Raw genomic sequence first — 20,509 nt, 5'->3', positions numbered from 1 at the left:
TTCATTGGGTCTCTCTAATTCTTCAACTGACTTACTTGCTACACCTGGGGAGACTAATAACCAACACAGATGCACAACATAACAGGTAATTGGTTTACTGTTCATGGGTTCTCTCTAATTCTTCAACTGACTTACTTGCTACACCTGGGGAGACTAATAACCAACACAGATGCACAACATAACAGGTAATTGGTTTACTGTTCATCGGTTCTCTCTAATTCTTCAACTGACTTACTTCCTACACCTGGGGAGACTAATAACCAACACAGATGCACAACATAACAGGTAATTGGTTTACTGTTCATCGGTTCTCCCTAATTCTTCAACTGACTTACTTGCTACACCTCGGGAGACTAATAACCAACACAGATGCACAACATAACAGGTAATTGGTTTACTGTTCATCGGTTCTCTCTAATTCTTCAACTGACTTACTTGCTACACCTGGGGAGACTAATAACCAATACAGATGCACAACATAACAGGTAATTGGTTTACTGTTCATTGGTTCTCTCTAATTCTTCAACTGACTTACTTGCTTCACCTGGGGAGACTAATAACCAACACAGATGCACAACATAACAGGCAATTAGTTTACTGTTCATTGGTTCTCTCTAATTCTTCAACTGACTTACTTGCTACACCTGGGGAGACTAATAACCAACAAAGATGCACAATATAACAGGTAATTGGTTTACTGTTCATTGGTTCTCTCTAATAACCAACACAGATGCACAACATAATAGGTAATTAGTTTACTGTTCATTGGTTATCTCTAATTCTTCAACCGACTAACTTGCTACCCTTGGGGAGACTAATAACAAACACAGATGCACAATATAACAGGTAATTGGTTTACTGTTCATTGGTTCTCTCTAATTTTTCAACTGACTTACTTGCTACACCTGGGGAGACTAATAACCAACACAGATGCACAACATAACAGGTAATTAGTTTACTGTTCATCGGTTCTCTCTAAAACCAACACAGATGCACAATATAACAGGTAATTGGTTTACTGTTCATTGGTTCTCTCTAATTCTTCAACTGATTTACTTGCTACACCTGGGGAGACTAATAACCAACCCAGATGCACAACATAACAGGTAATTGGTTTACTGTTCATTGGTTCTCTCTAATTCTTCAACTGACTTACTTGCTACACCTGGGGAGACTAATAACCAACACAGATGCACAACATAACAGGTAATTGGTTTACTGTTCATGGGTTCTCTCTAATTCTTCAACTGACTTACTTGCTACACCTGGGGAGACTAATAACCAACACAGATGCACAACATAACAGGTAATTGGTTTACTGTTCATCGGTTCTCTCTAATTCTTCAACTGACTTACTTCCTACACCTGGGGAGACTAATAACCAACACAGATGCACAACATAACAGGTAATTGGTTTACTGTTCATCGGTTCTCCCTAATTCTTCAACTGACTTACTTGCTACACCTCGGGAGACTAATAACCAACACAGATGCACAACATAACAGGTAATTGGTTTACTGTTCATCGGTTCTCCCTAATTCTTCAACTGACTTACTTGCTACACCTCGGGAGACTAATAACCAACACAGATGCACAACATAACAGGTAATTAGTTTACTGTTCATTGGTTATCTCTAATTCTTCAACCGACTAACTTGCTACCCTTGGGGAGACTAATAACCAACACAGATGCACAACATAACAGGTAATTGGTTTACTGTTCATGGGTTCTCTCTAATTCTTCAACTGACTTACTTGCTACACCTGGGGAGACTAATAACAAACACAGATGCACAACATAACAGGTAATTGGTTTACTGTTCATCGGTTCTCTCTAATTCTTCAACTGACTTACTTCCTACACCTGGGGAGACTAATAACCAACACAGATGCACAACATAACAGGTAATTGGTTTACTGTTCATCAGTTCTCCCGAATTCTTCAACTGACTTACTTGCTACACCTGGGGAGACTAATAACCAACACAGATGCACAACATAACAGGTAATTGGTTTACTGTTCATCGGTTCTCTCTAATAACCAACACAGATGCACAATATAACAGGTAATTGGTTTACTGTTCATTGGTTCTCTCTAATTCTTCAACTGACTTACTTGCTACACCTGGGGAGACTAATAACCAACCCAGATGCACAACATAACAGGTAATTGGTTTACTGTTCATTGGTTCTCTCTAATTCTTCAACTGACTTACTTGCTACACCTCGGGAGAATAATAACCAACACAGATGCACAACATAACAGGCAATTAATTTACTGTTCATTGGTTCTCTCTAATTCTTCAACTGACTTACTTGCTACACCTGGGGATACTAATAACCAACATAGATGCACAACGTAACAGGTAATTGGTTTACTGTTCATTGGTTCTCTCTAATTCTTCAACTGACTTACTTGCTACACCTAGGGAGACTAATAACCAACACAGACGCACAATATAACATGTAATTGGTTTACTGTTCATTGGTTCTCTCTAATTCTTCAACTGACTTACTTGCTACACCTGGGGAGACTAATAACCAACCCAGATGCACAACATAACAGGTAATTGGTTTACTGTTCATTGGTTCTCTCTAATTCTTCAACTGACTTACTTGCTACACCTCGGGAGACTAATAACCAACACAGATGCACAACATAACAGGTAATTGGTTTACTGTTCATTGGGTCTCTCTAATTCTTCAACTGACTTACTTGCTACACCTGGGGAGACTAATAACCAACACAGATGCACAACATAACAGGTAATTGGTTTACTGTTCATGGGTTCTCTCTAATTCTTCAACTGACTTACTTGCTACACCTGGGGAGACTAATAACCAACACAGATGCACAACATAACAGGTAATTGGTTTACTGTTCATCGGTTCTCTCTAATTCTTCAACTGACTTACTTCCTACACCTGGGGAGACTAATAACCAACACAGATGCACAACATAACAGGTAATTGGTTTACTGTTCATCGGTTCTCCCTAATTCTTCAACTGACTTACTTGCTACACCTCGGGAGACTAATAACCAACACAGATGCACAACATAACAGGTAATTGGTTTGCTGTTCATCGGTTCTCTCTAATTCTTCAACTGACTTACTTGCTACACCTGGGGAGACTAATAACCAATACAGATGCACAACATAACAGGTAATTGGTTTACTGTTCATTGGTTCTCTCTAATTCTTCAACTGACTTACTTGCTTCACCTGGGGAGACTAATAACCAACACAGATGCACAACATAACAGGCAATTAGTTTACTGTTCATTGGTTCTCTCTAATTCTTCAACTGACTTACTTGCTACACCTGGGGAGACTAATAACCAACAAAGATGCACAATATAACAGGTAATTGGTTTACTGTTCATTGGTTCTCTCTAATAACCAACACAGATGCACAACATAATAGGTAATTAGTTTACTGTTCATTGGTTATCTCTAATTCTTCAACCGACTAACTTGCTACCCTTGGGGAGACTAATAACAAACACAGATGCACAATATAACAGGTAATTGGTTTACTGTTCATTGGTTCTCTCTAATTTTTCAACTGACTTACTTGCTACACCTGGGGAGACTAATAACCAACACAGATGCACAACATAACAGGTAATTAGTTTACTGTTCATCGGTTCTCTCTAAAACCAACACAGATGCACAATATAACAGGTAATTGGTTTACTGTTCATTGGTTCTCTCTAATTCTTCAACTGATTTACTTGCTACACCTGGGGAGACTAATAACCAACCCAGATGCACAACATAACAGGTAATTGGTTTACTGTTCATCGGTTCTCTCTAATTCTTCAACTGACTTACTTGCTACACCTCGGGAGACTAATAACCAACACAGATGCACAACATAACAGACAATTAGTTTACTGTTCATTGGTTCTCTCTAATTCTTCAACTGACTTACTTGCTACACCTGGGGAGACTAATAACCAACATAGATGCACAACGTAACAGGTAATTGGTTTACTGTTCATTGGTTCTCTCTAATTCTTCAACTGACTTACTTGCTATACCTAGGGAGACTAATAACCAACACAGACGCACAATATAACATGTAATTGGTTTACTGTTCATTGGTTCTCTCTAATTCTTCAACTGACTTACTTGCTACACCTGGGGAGACTAATAACCAACCCAGATGCACAACATAACAGGTAATTGGTTTACTGTTCATTGGTTCTCTCTAATTCTTCAACAGACTTACTTGCTACACCTGGGGAGACTAATAACCAACACAGATGCACAACATAACAGGTAATTGGTTTACTGTTCATCGGTTCTCTCTAATTCTTCAACTGACTTACTTGCTACACCTCGGGAGACTAATAACCAACACAGATGCACAACATAACAGGTAATTGGTTTACTGTTCATCGGTTCTCTCTAATTCTTCAACTGACTTACTTGCTACACCTCGGGAGACTAATAACCAACACAGATGCACAACATAACAGGTAATTGGTTTACTGTTCATCGGGTCTCTCTAATTCTTCAACTGACTTACTTGCTACACCTGGGGAGACTAATAACCAACACAGATGCACAACATAACAGGTAATTGGTTTACTGTTCATGGGTTCTCTCTAATTCTTCAACTGACTTACTTGCTACACCTGGGGAGACTAATAACCAACACAGATGCACAACATAACAGGTAATTGGTTTACTGTTCATCGGTTCTCTCTAATTCTTCAACTGACTTACTTCCTACACCTGGAGAGACTAATAACCAACACAGATGCACAACATAACAGGTAATTGGTTTACTGTTCATCGGTTCTCTCTAATAACCAACACAGATGCACAATATAACAGGTAATTGGTTTACTGTTCATTGGTTCTCTCTAATTCTTCAACTGACTTACTTGCTACACCTGGGGAGACTAATAACTAACCCAGATGCACAACATAACAGGTAATTGGTTTACTGTTCATTGGTTCTCTCTAATTCTTCAACTGACTTACTTGCTACACCTCGGGAGAATAATAACCAACACAGATGCACAACATAACAGGCAATTAATTTACTGTTCATTGGTTCTCTCTAATTCTTCAACTGACTTACTTGCTACACCTGGGGATACTAATAACCAACATAGATGCACAACGTAACAGGTAATTGGTTTACTGTTCATTGGTTCTCTCTAATTCTTCAACTGACTTACTTGCTACACCTAGGGAGACTAATAACCAACACAGACGCACAATATAACATGTAATTGGTTTACTGTTCATTGGTTCTCTCTAATTCTTCAACTGACTTACTTGCTACACCTGGGGAGACTAATAACCAACCCAGATGCACAACATAACAGGTAATTGGTTTACTGTTCATTGGTTCTCTCTAATTCTTCAACTGACTTACTTGCTACACCTCGGGAGACTAATAACCAACACAGATGCACAACATAACAGGTAATTGGTTTACTGTTCATTGGGTCTCTCTAATTCTTCAACTGACTTACTTGCTACACCTGGGGAGACTAATAACCAACACAGATGCACAACATAACAGGTAATTGGTTTACTGTTCATGGGTTCTCTCTAATTCTTCAACTGACTTACTTGCTACACCTGGGGAGACTAATAACCAACACAGATGCACAACATAACAGGTAATTGGTTTACTGTTCATCGGTTCTCTCTAATTCTTCAACTGACTTACTTCCTACACCTGGGGAGACTAATAACCAACACAGATGCACAACATAACAGGTAATTGGTTTACTGTTCATCGGTTCTCCCTAATTCTTCAACTGACTTACTTGCTACACCTCGGGAGACTAATAACCAACACAGATGCACAACATAACAGGTAATTGGTTTACTGTTCATCGGTTCTCTCTAATTCTTCAACTGACTTACTTGCTACACCTGGGGAGACTAATAACCAATACAGATGCACAACATAACAGGTAATTGGTTTACTGTTCATTGGTTCTCTCTAATTCTTCAACTGACTTACTTGCTTCACCTGGGGAGACTAATAACCAACACAGATGCACAACATAACAGGCAATTAGTTTACTGTTCATTGGTTCTCTCTAATTCTTCAACTGACTTACTTGCTACACCTGGGGAGACTAATAACCAACAAAGATGCACAATATAACAGGTAATTGGTTTACTGTTCATTGGTTCTCTCTAATAACCAACACAGATGCACAACATAATAGGTAATTAGTTTACTGTTCATTGGTTATCTCTAATTCTTCAACCGACTAACTTGCTACCCTTGGGGAGACTAATAACAAACACAGATGCACAATATAACAGGTAATTGGTTTACTGTTCATTGGTTCTCTCTAATTTTTCAACTGACTTACTTGCTACACCTGGGGAGACTAATAACCAACACAGATGCACAACATAACAGGTAATTAGTTTACTGTTCATCGGTTCTCTCTAAAACCAACACAGATGCACAATATAACAGGTAATTGGTTTACTGTTCATTGGTTCTCTCTAATTCTTCAACTGATTTACTTGCTACACCTGGGGAGACTAATAACCAACCCAGATGCACAACATAACAGGTAATTGGTTTACTGTTCATCGGTTCTCTCTAATTCTTCAACTGACTTACTTGCTACACCTCGGGAGACTAATAACCAACACAGATGCACAACATAACAGACAATTAGTTTACTGTTCATTGGTTCTCTCTAATTCTTCAACTGACTTACTTGCTACACCTGGGGAGACTAATAACCAACATAGATGCACAACGTAACAGGTAATTGGTTTACTGTTCATTGGTTCTCTCTAATTCTTCAACTGACTTACTTGCTATACCTAGGGAGACTAATAACCAACACAGACGCACAATATAACATGTAATTGGTTTACTGTTCATTGGTTCTCTCTAATTCTTCAACTGACTTACTTGCTACACCTGGGGAGACTAATAACCAACCCAGATGCACAACATAACAGGTAATTGGTTTACTGTTCATTGGTTCTCTCTAATTCTTCAACAGACTTACTTGCTACACCTGGGGAGACTAATAACCAACACAGATGCACAACATAACAGGTAATTGGTTTACTGTTCATCGGTTCTCTCTAATTCTTCAACTGACTTACTTGCTACACCTCGGGAGACTAATAACCAACACAGATGCACAACATAACAGGTAATTGGTTTACTGTTCATCGGTTCTCTCTAATTCTTCAACTGACTTACTTGCTACACCTCGGGAGACTAATAACCAACACAGATGCACAACATAATAGGTAATTGGTTTACTGTTCATTGGGTCTCTCTAATTCTTCAACTGACTTACTTGCTACACCTGGGGAGACTAATAACCAACACAGATGCACAACATAACAGGTAATTGGTTTACTGTTCATGGGTTCTCTCTAATTCTTCAACTGACTTACTTGCTACACCTGGGGAGACTAATAACCAACACAGATGCACAACATAACAGGTAATTGGTTTACTGTTCATCGGTTCTCTCTAATTCTTCAACTGACTTACTTCCTACACCTGGAGAGACTAATAACCAACACAGATGCACAACATAACAGGTAATTGGTTTACTGTTCATCGGTTCTCCCTAATTCTTCAACTGACTTACTTGCTACACCTCGGGAGACTAATAACCAACACAGATGCACAACATAACAGGTAATTGGTTTACTGTTCATTGGTTCTCTCTAATTCTTCAACTGACTTACTTGCTACACCTGGGGAGACTAATAACCAATACAGATGCACAACATAACAGGTAATTGGTTTACTGTTCATTGGTTCTCTCTAATTCTTCAACTGACTTACTTGCTACACCTCGGGAGACTAATAACCAACACAGATGCACAACATAACAGGCAATTAGTTTACTGTTCATTGGTTCTCTCTAATTCTTCAACTGACTTACTTGCTACACCTGGGGAGACTAATAACCAACATAGATGCACAACGTAACAGGTAATTGGTTTACTGTTCATTGGTTCTCTCTAATTCTTCAACTGACTTACTTGCTACACCTAGGGAGACTAATAACCAACACAGACGCACAATATAACATGTAATTGGTTTACTGTTCATTGGTTCTCTCTAATTCTTCAACTGACTTACTTGCTACACCTGGGGAGACTAATAACCAACACAGATGCATAACATAACAGGTAATTGGTTTACTGTTCATCGGTTCTCTCTAATAACCAACACAGATGCACAATATAACAGGTAATTGGTTTACTGTTCATTGGTTCTCTCTAATTCTTCAACTGACTTACTTGCTACACCTGGGGAGACTAATAACCATCCCAGATGCACAACATAACAGGTAATTGGTTTACTGTTCATCGGTTCTCTCTAATTCTTCAACTGACTTACTTGCTACACCTCGGGAGAATAATAACCAACACAGATGCACAACATAACAGGCAATTAGTTTACTGTTCATGGGTTCTCTCTAATTCTTCAACTGACTTACTTGCTACACCTGGGGAGACTAATAACCAACACAGATGCACAACATAACAGGTAATTGGTTTACTGTTCATGGGTTCTCTCTAATTCTTCAACTGACTTACTTGCTACACCTGGAGAGACTAATAACCAACACAGATGCACAACATAACAGGTAATTGGTTTACTGTTCATCGGTTCTCCCTAATTCTTTAACTGACTTACTTGCTACACCTCGGGAGACTAATAACCAACACAGATGCACAACATAACAGGTAATTGGTTTACTGTTCATTGGTTCTCTCTAATTCTTCAACTGACTTACTTGCTACACCTGGGGAGACTAATAACCAATACAGATGCACAACATAACAGGTAATTGGTTTACTGTTCATTGGTTCTCTCTAATTCTTCAACTGACTTACTTGCTACACCTCGAGAGACTAATAACCAACACAGATGCACAACATAACAGGCAATTAGTTTACTGTTCATTGGTTCTCTCTAATTCTTCAACTGACTTACTTGCTACACCTGGGGAGACTAATAACCAACATAGATGCACAACGTAACAGGTAATTGGTTTACTGTTCATTGGTTCTCTCTAATTCTTCAACTGACTTACTTGCTACACCTAGGGAGACTAATAACCAACACAAACGCACAATATAACATGTAATTGGTTTACTGTTCATTGGTTCTCTCTAATTCTTCAACTGACTTACTTGCTACACCTGGGGAGACTAATAACCAACACAGATGCACAACATAACAGGTAATTGGTTTACTGTTCATCAGTTCTCTCTAATAACCAACACAGATGCACAATATAACAGGTAATTGGTTTACTGTTCATTGGTTCTCTCTAATTCTTCAACTGACTTACTTGCTACACCTGGGGAGACTAATAACCAACCCAGATGCACAACATAACAGGTAATTAGTTTACTGTTCATCGGTTCTCTCTAAAACCAACACAGATGCACAATATAACAGGTAATTGGTTTACTGTTCATTGGTTCTCTCTAATTCTTCAACTGACTTACTTGCTACACCTGGGGATACTAATAACCAACATAGATGCACAACGTAACAGGTAATTGGTTTACTGTTCATTGGTTCTCTCTAATTCTTCAACTGACTTACTTGCTACACCTAGGGAGACTAATAACCAACACAGACGCACAATATAACATGTAATTGGTTTACTGTTCATTGGTTCTCTCTAATTCTTCAACTGACTTACTTGCTACACCTGGGGAGACTAATAACCAACCCAGATGCACAACATAACAGGTAATTGGTTTACTGTTCATTGGTTCTCTCTAATTCTTCAACTGACTTACTTGCTACACCTCGGGAGACTAATAACCAACACAGATGCACAACATAACAGGTAATTGGTTTACTGTTCATTGGGTCTCTCTAATTCTTCAACTGACTTACTTGCTACACCTGGGGAGACTAATAACCAACACAGATGCACAACATAACAGGTAATTGGTTTACTGTTCATGGGTTCTCTCTAATTCTTCAACTGACTTACTTGCTACACCTGGGGAGACTAATAACCAACACAGATGCACAACATAACAGGTAATTGGTTTACTGTTCATCGGTTCTCTCTAATTCTTCAACTGACTTACTTCCTACACCTGGGGAGACTAATAACCAACACAGATGCACAACATAACAGGTAATTGGTTTACTGTTCATCGGTTCTCCCTAATTCTTCAACTGACTTACTTGCTACACCTCGGGAGACTAATAACCAACACAGATGCACAACATAACAGGTAATTGGTTTACTGTTCATCGGTTCTCTCTAATTCTTCAACTGACTTACTTGCTACACCTGGGGAGACTAATAACCAATACAGATGCACAACATAACAGGTAATTGGTTTACTGTTCATTGGTTCTCTCTAATTCTTCAACTGACTTACTTGCTTCACCTGGGGAGACTAATAACCAACACAGATGCACAACATAACAGGCAATTAGTTTACTGTTCATTGGTTCTCTCTAATTCTTCAACTGACTTACTTGCTACACCTGGGGAGACTAATAACCAACAAAGATGCACAATATAACAGGTAATTGGTTTACTGTTCATTGGTTCTCTCTAATAACCAACACAGATGCACAACATAATAGGTAATTAGTTTACTGTTCATTGGTTATCTCTAATTCTTCAACCGACTAACTTGCTACCCTTGGGGAGACTAATAACAAACACAGATGCACAATATAACAGGTAATTGGTTTACTGTTCATTGGTTCTCTCTAATTTTTCAACTGACTTACTTGCTACACCTGGGGAGACTAATAACCAACACAGATGCACAACATAACAGGTAATTAGTTTACTGTTCATCGGTTCTCTCTAAAACCAACACAGATGCACAATATAACAGGTAATTGGTTTACTGTTCATTGGTTCTCTCTAATTCTTCAACTGATTTACTTGCTACACCTGGGGAGACTAATAACCAACCCAGATGCACAACATAACAGGTAATTGGTTTACTGTTCATCGGTTCTCTCTAATTCTTCAACTGACTTACTTGCTACACCTCGGGAGACTAATAACCAACACAGATGCACAACATAACAGACAATTAGTTTACTGTTCATTGGTTCTCTCTAATTCTTCAACTGACTTACTTGCTACACCTGGGGAGACTAATAACCAACATAGATGCACAACGTAACAGGTAATTGGTTTACTGTTCATTGGTTCTCTCTAATTCTTCAACTGACTTACTTGCTATACCTAGGGAGACTAATAACCAACACAGACGCACAATATAACATGTAATTGGTTTACTGTTCATTGGTTCTCTCTAATTCTTCAACTGACTTACTTGCTACACCTGGGGAGACTAATAACCAACCCAGATGCACAACATAACAGGTAATTGGTTTACTGTTCATTGGTTCTCTCTAATTCTTCAACAGACTTACTTGCTACACCTGGGGAGACTAATAACCAACACAGATGCACAACATAACAGGTAATTGGTTTACTGTTCATCGGTTCTCTCTAATTCTTCAACTGACTTACTTGCTACACCTCGGGAGACTAATAACCAACACAGATGCACAACATAACAGGTAATTGGTTTACTGTTCATCGGTTCTCTCTAATTCTTCAACTGACTTACTTGCTACACCTCGGGAGACTAATAACCAACACAGATGCACAACATAATAGGTAATTGGTTTACTGTTCATTGGGTCTCTCTAATTCTTCAACTGACTTACTTGCTACACCTGGGGAGACTAATAACCAACACAGATGCACAACATAACAGGTAATTGGTTTACTGTTCATGGGTTCTCTCTAATTCTTCAACTGACTTACTTGCTACACCTGGGGAGACTAATAACCAACACAGATGCACAACATAACAGGTAATTGGTTTACTGTTCATCGGTTCTCTCTAATTCTTCAACTGACTTACTTCCTACACCTGGAGAGACTAATAACCAACACAGATGCACAACATAACAGGTAATTGGTTTACTGTTCATCGGTTCTCCCTAATTCTTCAACTGACTTACTTGCTACACCTCGGGAGACTAATAACCAACACAGATGCACAACATAACAGGTAATTGGTTTACTGTTCATTGGTTCTCTCTAATTCTTCAACTGACTTACTTGCTACACCTGGGGAGACTAATAACCAATACAGATGCACAACATAACAGGTAATTGGTTTACTGTTCATTGGTTCTCTCTAATTCTTCAACTGACTTACTTGCTACACCTCGGGAGACTAATAACCAACACAGATGCACAACATAACAGGCAATTAGTTTACTGTTCATTGGTTCTCTCTAATTCTTCAACTGACTTACTTGCTACACCTGGGGAGACTAATAACCAACATAGATGCACAACGTAACAGGTAATTGGTTTACTGTTCATTGGTTCTCTCTAATTCTTCAACTGACTTACTTGCTACACCTAGGGAGACTAATAACCAACACAGACGCACAATATAACATGTAATTGGTTTACTGTTCATTGGTTCTCTCTAATTCTTCAACTGACTTACTTGCTACACCTGGGGAGACTAATAACCAACACAGATGCATAACATAACAGGTAATTGGTTTACTGTTCATCGGTTCTCTCTAATAACCAACACAGATGCACAATATAACAGGTAATTGGTTTACTGTTCATTGGTTCTCTCTAATTCTTCAACTGACTTACTTGCTACACCTGGGGAGACTAATAACCATCCCAGATGCACAACATAACAGGTAATTGGTTTACTGTTCATCGGTTCTCTCTAATTCTTCAACTGACTTACTTGCTACACCTCGGGAGAATAATAACCAACACAGATGCACAACATAACAGGCAATTAGTTTACTGTTCATGGGTTCTCTCTAATTCTTCAACTGACTTACTTGCTACACCTGGGGAGACTAATAACCAACACAGATGCACAACATAACAGGTAATTGGTTTACTGTTCATGGGTTCTCTCTAATTCTTCAACTGACTTACTTGCTACACCTGGAGAGACTAATAACCAACACAGATGCACAACATAACAGGTAATTGGTTTACTGTTCATCGGTTCTCCCTAATTCTTTAACTGACTTACTTGCTACACCTCGGGAGACTAATAACCAACACAGATGCACAACATAACAGGTAATTGGTTTACTGTTCATTGGTTCTCTCTAATTCTTCAACTGACTTACTTGCTACACCTGGGGAGACTAATAACCAATACAGATGCACAACATAACAGGTAATTGGTTTACTGTTCATTGGTTCTCTCTAATTCTTCAACTGACTTACTTGCTACACCTCGAGAGACTAATAACCAACACAGATGCACAACATAACAGGCAATTAGTTTACTGTTCATTGGTTCTCTCTAATTCTTCAACTGACTTACTTGCTACACCTGGGGAGACTAATAACCAACATAGATGCACAACGTAACAGGTAATTGGTTTACTGTTCATTGGTTCTCTCTAATTCTTCAACTGACTTACTTGCTACACCTAGGGAGACTAATAACCAACACAAACGCACAATATAACATGTAATTGGTTTACTGTTCATTGGTTCTCTCTAATTCTTCAACTGACTTACTTGCTACACCTGGGGAGACTAATAACCAACACAGATGCACAACATAACAGGTAATTGGTTTACTGTTCATCAGTTCTCTCTAATAACCAACACAGATGCACAATATAACAGGTAATTGGTTTACTGTTCATTGGTTCTCTCTAATTCTTCAACTGACTTACTTGCTACACCTGGGGAGACTAATAACCAACCCAGATGCACAACATAACAGGTAATTGGTTTACTGTTCATCGGTTCTCTCTAATAACCAACACAGATGCACAATATAACAGGTAATTGGTTTACTGTTCATTGGTTCTCTCTAATTCTTCAACTGACTTACTTGCTACACCTGGGGAGACTAATAACCAACCCAGATGCACAACATAACAGGTAATTGGTTTACTGTTCATCGGTTCTCTCTAATTCTTCAACTGACTTACTTGCTACACCTCGGGAGAATAATAACCAACACAGATGCACAACATAACAGGCAATTAGTTTACTGTTCATTGGTTCTCTCTAATTCTTCAACTGACTTACTTGCTACACCTGGGGAGACTAATAACCAACATAGATGCACAACGTAACAGGTAATTGGTTTACTGTTCATTGGTTCTCTCTAATTCTTCAACTGACTTACTTGCTACACCTAGGGAGACTAATAACCAACACAGACGCACAATATAACATGTAATTGGTTTACTGTTCATTGGTTCTCTCTAATTCTTCAACTGACTTACTTGCTACACCTGGGGAGACTAATAACCAACCCAGATGCACAACATAACAGGTAATTGGTTTACTGTTCATTGGTTCTCTCTAATTCTTCAACAGACTTACTTGCTACACCTGGAGAGACTAATAACCAACACAGATGCACAACATAACAGGTAATTGGTTTACTGTTCATCGGTTCTCTCTAATTCTTCAACCGACTTACTTGCTACACCTCGGGAGACTAATAACCAACACAGATGCACAACATAACAGGTAATTGGTTTACTGTTCATTGGGTCTCTCTAATTCTTCAACTGACTTACTTGCTACACCTGGGGAGACTAATAACCAACACAGATGCACAACATAACAGGTAATTGGTTTACTGTTCATGGGTTCTCTCTAATTCTTCAACTGACTTACTTGCTACACCTGGGGAGACTAATAACAAACACAGATGCACAACATAACAGGTAATTGGTTTACTGTTCATCGGTTCTCTCTAATTCTTCAACTGACTTACTTCCTACACCTGGGGAGACTAATAACCAACACAGATGCACAACATAACAGGTAATTGGTTTACGGTTCATCGGTTCTCCCTAATTCTTCAACTGACTTACTTGCTACACCTCGGGAGACTAATAACCAACACAGATGCACAACATAACAGGTAATTGGTTTACTGTTCATTGGTTCTCTCTAATTCTTCAACTGACTTACTTGCTACACCTGGGGAGACTAATAACCAATACAGATGCACAACATAACAGGTAATTGGTTTACTGTTCATTGGTTCTCTCTAATTCTTCAACTGACTTACTTGCTACACCTCGGGAGACTAATAACCAACACAGATGCACAACATAACAGGCAATTAGTTTACTGTTCATTGGTTCTCTCTAATTCTTCAACTGACTTACTTGCTACACCTGGGGAGACTAATAACCAACATAGATGCACAACGTAACAGGTAATTGGTTTACTGTTCATTGGTTCTCTCTAATTCTTCAACTGACTTACTTGCTACACCTAGGGAGACTAATAACCAACACAGACGCACAATATAACATGTAATTGGTTTACTGTTCATTGGTTCTCTCTAATTCTTCAACTGACTTACTTGCTACACCTGGGGAGACTAATAACCAACACAGATGCATAACATAACAGGTAATTGGTTTACTGTTCATCGGTTCTCTCTAATAACCAACACAGATGCACAATATAACAGGTAATTGGTTTACTGTTCATTGGTTCTCTCTAATTCTTCAACTGACTTACTTGCTACACCTGGGGAGACTAATAACCATCCCAGATGCACAACATAACAGGTAATTGGTTTACTGTTCATCGGTTCTCTCTAATTCTTCAACTGACTTACTTGCTACACCTCGGGAGAATAATAACCAACACAGATGCACAACATAACAGGCAATTAGTTTACTGTTCATGGGTTCTCTCTAATTCTTCAACTGACTTACTTGCTACACCTGGGGAGACTAATAACCAACACAGATGCACAACATAACAGGTAATTGGTTTACTGTTCATGGGTTCTCTCTAATTCTTCAACTGACTTACTTGCTACACCTGGAGAGACTAATAACCAACACAGATGCACAACATAACAGGTAATTGGTTTACTGTTCATCGGTTCTCCCTAATTCTTTAACTGACTTACTTGCTACACCTCGGGAGACTAATAACCAACACAGATGCACAACATAACAGGTAATTGGTTTACTGTTCATTGGTTCTCTCTAATTCTTCAACTGACTTACTTGCTACACCTGGGGAGACTAATAACCAATACAGATGCACAACATAACAGGTAATTGGTTTACTGTTCATTGGTTCTCTCTAATTCTTCAACTGACTTACTTGCTACACCTCGAGAGACTAATAACCAACACAGATGCACAACATAACAGGCAATTAGTTTACTGTTCATTGGTTCTCTCTAATTCTTCAACTGACTTACTTGCTACACCTGGGGAGACTAATAACCAACATAGATGCACAACGTAACAGGTAATTGGTTTACTGTTCATTGGTTCTCTCTAATTCTTCAACTGACTTACTTGCTACACCTAGGGAGACTAATAACCAACACAAACGCACAATATAACATGTAATTGGTTTACTGTTCATTGGTTCTCTCTAATTCTTCAACTGACTTACTTGCTACACCTGGGGAGACTAATAACCAACACAGATGCACAACATAACAGGTAATTGGTTTACTGTTCATCAGTTCTCTCTAATAACCAACACAGATGCACAATATAACAGGTAATTGGTTTACTGTTCATTGGTTCTCTCTAATTCTTCAACTGACTTACTTGCTACACCTGGGGAGACTAATAACCAACCCAGATGCACAACATAACAGGTAATTGGTTTACTGTTCATCGGTTCTCTCTAATAACCAACACAGATGCACAATATAACAGGTAATTGGTTTACTGTTCATTGGTTCTCTCTAATTCTTCAACTGACTTACTTGCTACACCTGGGGAGACTAATAACCAACCCAGATGCACAACATAACAGGTAATTGGTTTACTGTTCATCGGTTCTCTCTAATTCTTCAACTGACTTACTTGCTACACCTCGGGAGAATAATAACCAACACAGATGCACAACATAACAGGCAATTAGTTTACTGTTCATTGGTTCTCTCTAATTCTTCAACTGACTTACTTGCTACACCTGGGGAGACTAATAACCAACATAGATGCACAACGTAACAGGTAATTGGTTTACTGTTCATTGGTTCTCTCTAATTCTTCAACTGACTTACTTGCTACACCTAGGGAGACTAATAACCAACACAGACGCACAATATAACATGTAATTGGTTTACTGTTCATTGGTTCTCTCTAATTCTTCAACTGACTTACTTGCTACACCTGGGGAGACTAATAACCAACCCAGATGCACAACATAACAGGTAATTGGTTTACTGTTCATTGGTTCTCTCTAATTCTTCAACAGACTTACTTGCTACACCTGGAGAGACTAATAACCAACACAGATGCACAACATAACAGGTAATTGGTTTACTGTTCATCGGTTCTCTCTAATTCTTCAACCGACTTACTTGCTACACCTCGGGAGACTAATAACCAACACAGATGCACAACATAACAGGTAATTGGTTTACTGTTCATTGGGTCTCTCTAATTCTTCAACTGACTTACTTGCTACACCTGGGGAGACTAATAACCAACACAGATGCACAACATAACAGGTAATTGGTTTACTGTTCATGGGTTCTCTCTAATTCTTCAACTGACTTACTTGCTACACCTGGGGAGACTAATAACAAACACAGATGCACAACATAACAGGTAATTGGTTTACTGTTCATCGGTTCTCTCTAATTCTTCAACTGACTTACTTCCTACACCTGGGGAGACTAATAACCAACACAGATGCACAACATAACAGGTAATTGGTTTACTGTTCATCGGTTCTCCCTAATTCTTCAACTGACTTACTTGCTACACCTCGGGAGACTAATAACCAACACAGATGCACAACATAACAGGTAATTGGTTTACTGTTCATTGGTTCTCTCTAATTCTTCAACTGACTTACTTGCTACACCTGGGGAGACTAATAACCAACCCAGATGCACAACATAACAGGTAATTGGTTTACTGTTCATCGGTTCTCTCTAATTCTTCAACTGACTTACTTGCTACACCTGGGGAGACTAATAACCAATACAGATGCACAACATAACAGGTAATTGGTTTACTGTTCATTGGTTCTCTCTAATTCTTCAACTGACTTACTTGCTTCACCTGGGGAGACTAATAACCAACACAGATGCACAACATAACAGGCAATTAGTTTACTGTTCATTGGTTCTCTCTAATTCTTCAACTGACTTACTTGCTACACCTGGGGAGACTAATAACCAACAAAGATGCACAATATAACAGGTAATTGGTTTACTGTTCATTGGTTCTCTCTAATAACCAACACAGATGCACAACATAATAGGTAATTAGTTTACTGTTCATTGGTTATCTCTAATTCTTCAACCGGCTAACTTGCTACCCTTGGGGAGACTAATAACAAACACAGATGCACAATATAACAGGTAATTGGTTTACTGTTCATTGGTTCTCTCTAATTCTTCAACTGACTTACTTGCTACACCTAGGGAGACTAATAACCAACACAGACGCACAATATAACATGTAATTGGTTTACTGTTCATTGGTTCTCTCTAATTCTTCAACTGACTTACTTGCTACACCTGGGGAGACTAATAACCAACCCAGATGCACAACATAACAGGTAATTGGTTTACTGTTCATTGGTTCTCTCTAATTCTTCAACAGACTTACTTGCTACACCTGGGGAGACTAATAACCAACACAGATGCACAACATAACAGGTAATTGGTTTACTGTTCATCGGTTCTCTCTAATTCTTCAACCGACTTACTTGCTACACCTCGGGAGACTAATAACCAACACAGATGCACAACATAACAGGTAATTGGTTTACTGTTCATTGGGTCTCTCTAATTCTTCAACTGACTTACTTGCTACACCTGGGGAGACTAATAACCAACACAGATGCACAACATAACAGGTAATTGGTTTACTGTTCATGGGTTCTCTCTAATTCTTCAACTGACTTACTTGCTACACCTGGGGAGACTAATAACAAACACAGACGCACAACATAACAGGTAATTGGTTTACTGTTCATCGGTTCTCTCTAATTCTTCAACTGACTTACTTCCTACACCTGGGGAGACTAATAACCAACACAGATGCACAACATAACAGGTAATTGGTTTACTGTTCATCGGTTCTCCCTAATTCTTCAACTGACTTACTTGCTACACCTCGGGAGACTAATAACCAACACAGATGCACAACATAACAGGTAATTGGTTTACTGTTCATCGGTTCTCTCTAATTCTTCAACTGACTTACTTGCTACACCTGGGGAGACTAATAACCAACCCAGATGCACAACATAACAGGTAATTGGTTTACTGTTCATCGGTTCTCTCTAATTCTTCAACTGACTTACTTGCTACACCTGGGGAGACTAATAACCAATACAGATGCACAACATAACAGGTAATTGGTTTACTGTTCATTGGTTCTCTCTAATTCTTCAACTGACTTACTTGCTTCACCTGGGGAGACTAATAACCAACACAGATGCACAACATAACAGGCAATTAGTTTACTGTTCATTGGTTCTCTCTAATTCTTCAACTGACTTACTTGCTACACCTGGGGAGACTAATAACCAACAAAGATGCACAATATAACAGGTAATTGGTTTACTGTTCATTGGTTCTCTCTAATAACCAACACAGATGCACAACATAATAGGTAATTAGTTTACTGTTCATTGGTTATCTCTAATTCTTCAACCGACTAACTTGCTACCCTTGGGGAGACTAATAACAAACACAGATGCACAATATAACAGGTAATTGGTTTACTGTTCATTGGTTCTCTCTAATTTTTCAACTGACTTACTTGCTACACCTGGGGAGACTAATAACCAACACAGATGCACAACATAACAGGTAATTAGTTTACTGTTCATCGGTTCTCTCTAAAACCAACACAGATGCACAATATAACAGGTAATTGGTTTACTGTTCATTGGTTCTCTCTAATTCTTCAACTGATTTACTTGCTACACCTGGGGAGACTAATAACCAACCCTGATGCACAACATAACAGGTAATTGGTTTACTGTTCATTGGTTCTCTCTAATTCTTCAACTGACTTACTTGCTACACCTGGGGAGACTAATAACCAATACAGATGCATAACATAACAGGTAATTGGTTTACTGTTCATTGGTTCTCTCTAATTCTTCAACTGACTTACTTGCTACACCTCGAGAGACTAATAACCAACACAGATGCACAACATAACAGGCAATTAGTTTACTGTTCATTGGTTCTCTCTAATTCTTCAACTGACTTACTTGCTACACCTGGGGAGACTAATAACCAACATAGATGCACAACGTAACAGGTAATTGGTTTACTGTTCATTGGTTCTCTCTAATTCTTCAACTGACTTACTTGCTACACCTAGGGAGACTAATAACCAACACAGACGCACAATATAACATGTAATTGGTTTACTGTTCATTGGTTCTCTCTAATTCTTCAACTGACTTACTTGCTACACCTGGGGAGACTAATAACAAACACAGATGC

The sequence above is a fragment of the Cajanus cajan genome, chromosome 4 (assembly GCF_000230855.2).
Source record: "Cajanus cajan strain Asha chromosome 4, NIPB_CcT2T_4, whole genome shotgun sequence".
NCBI lineage: Eukaryota > Viridiplantae > Streptophyta > Magnoliopsida > Fabales > Fabaceae > Cajanus > Cajanus cajan.
Note: the sequence above shows the minus strand (reverse complement) of the source record.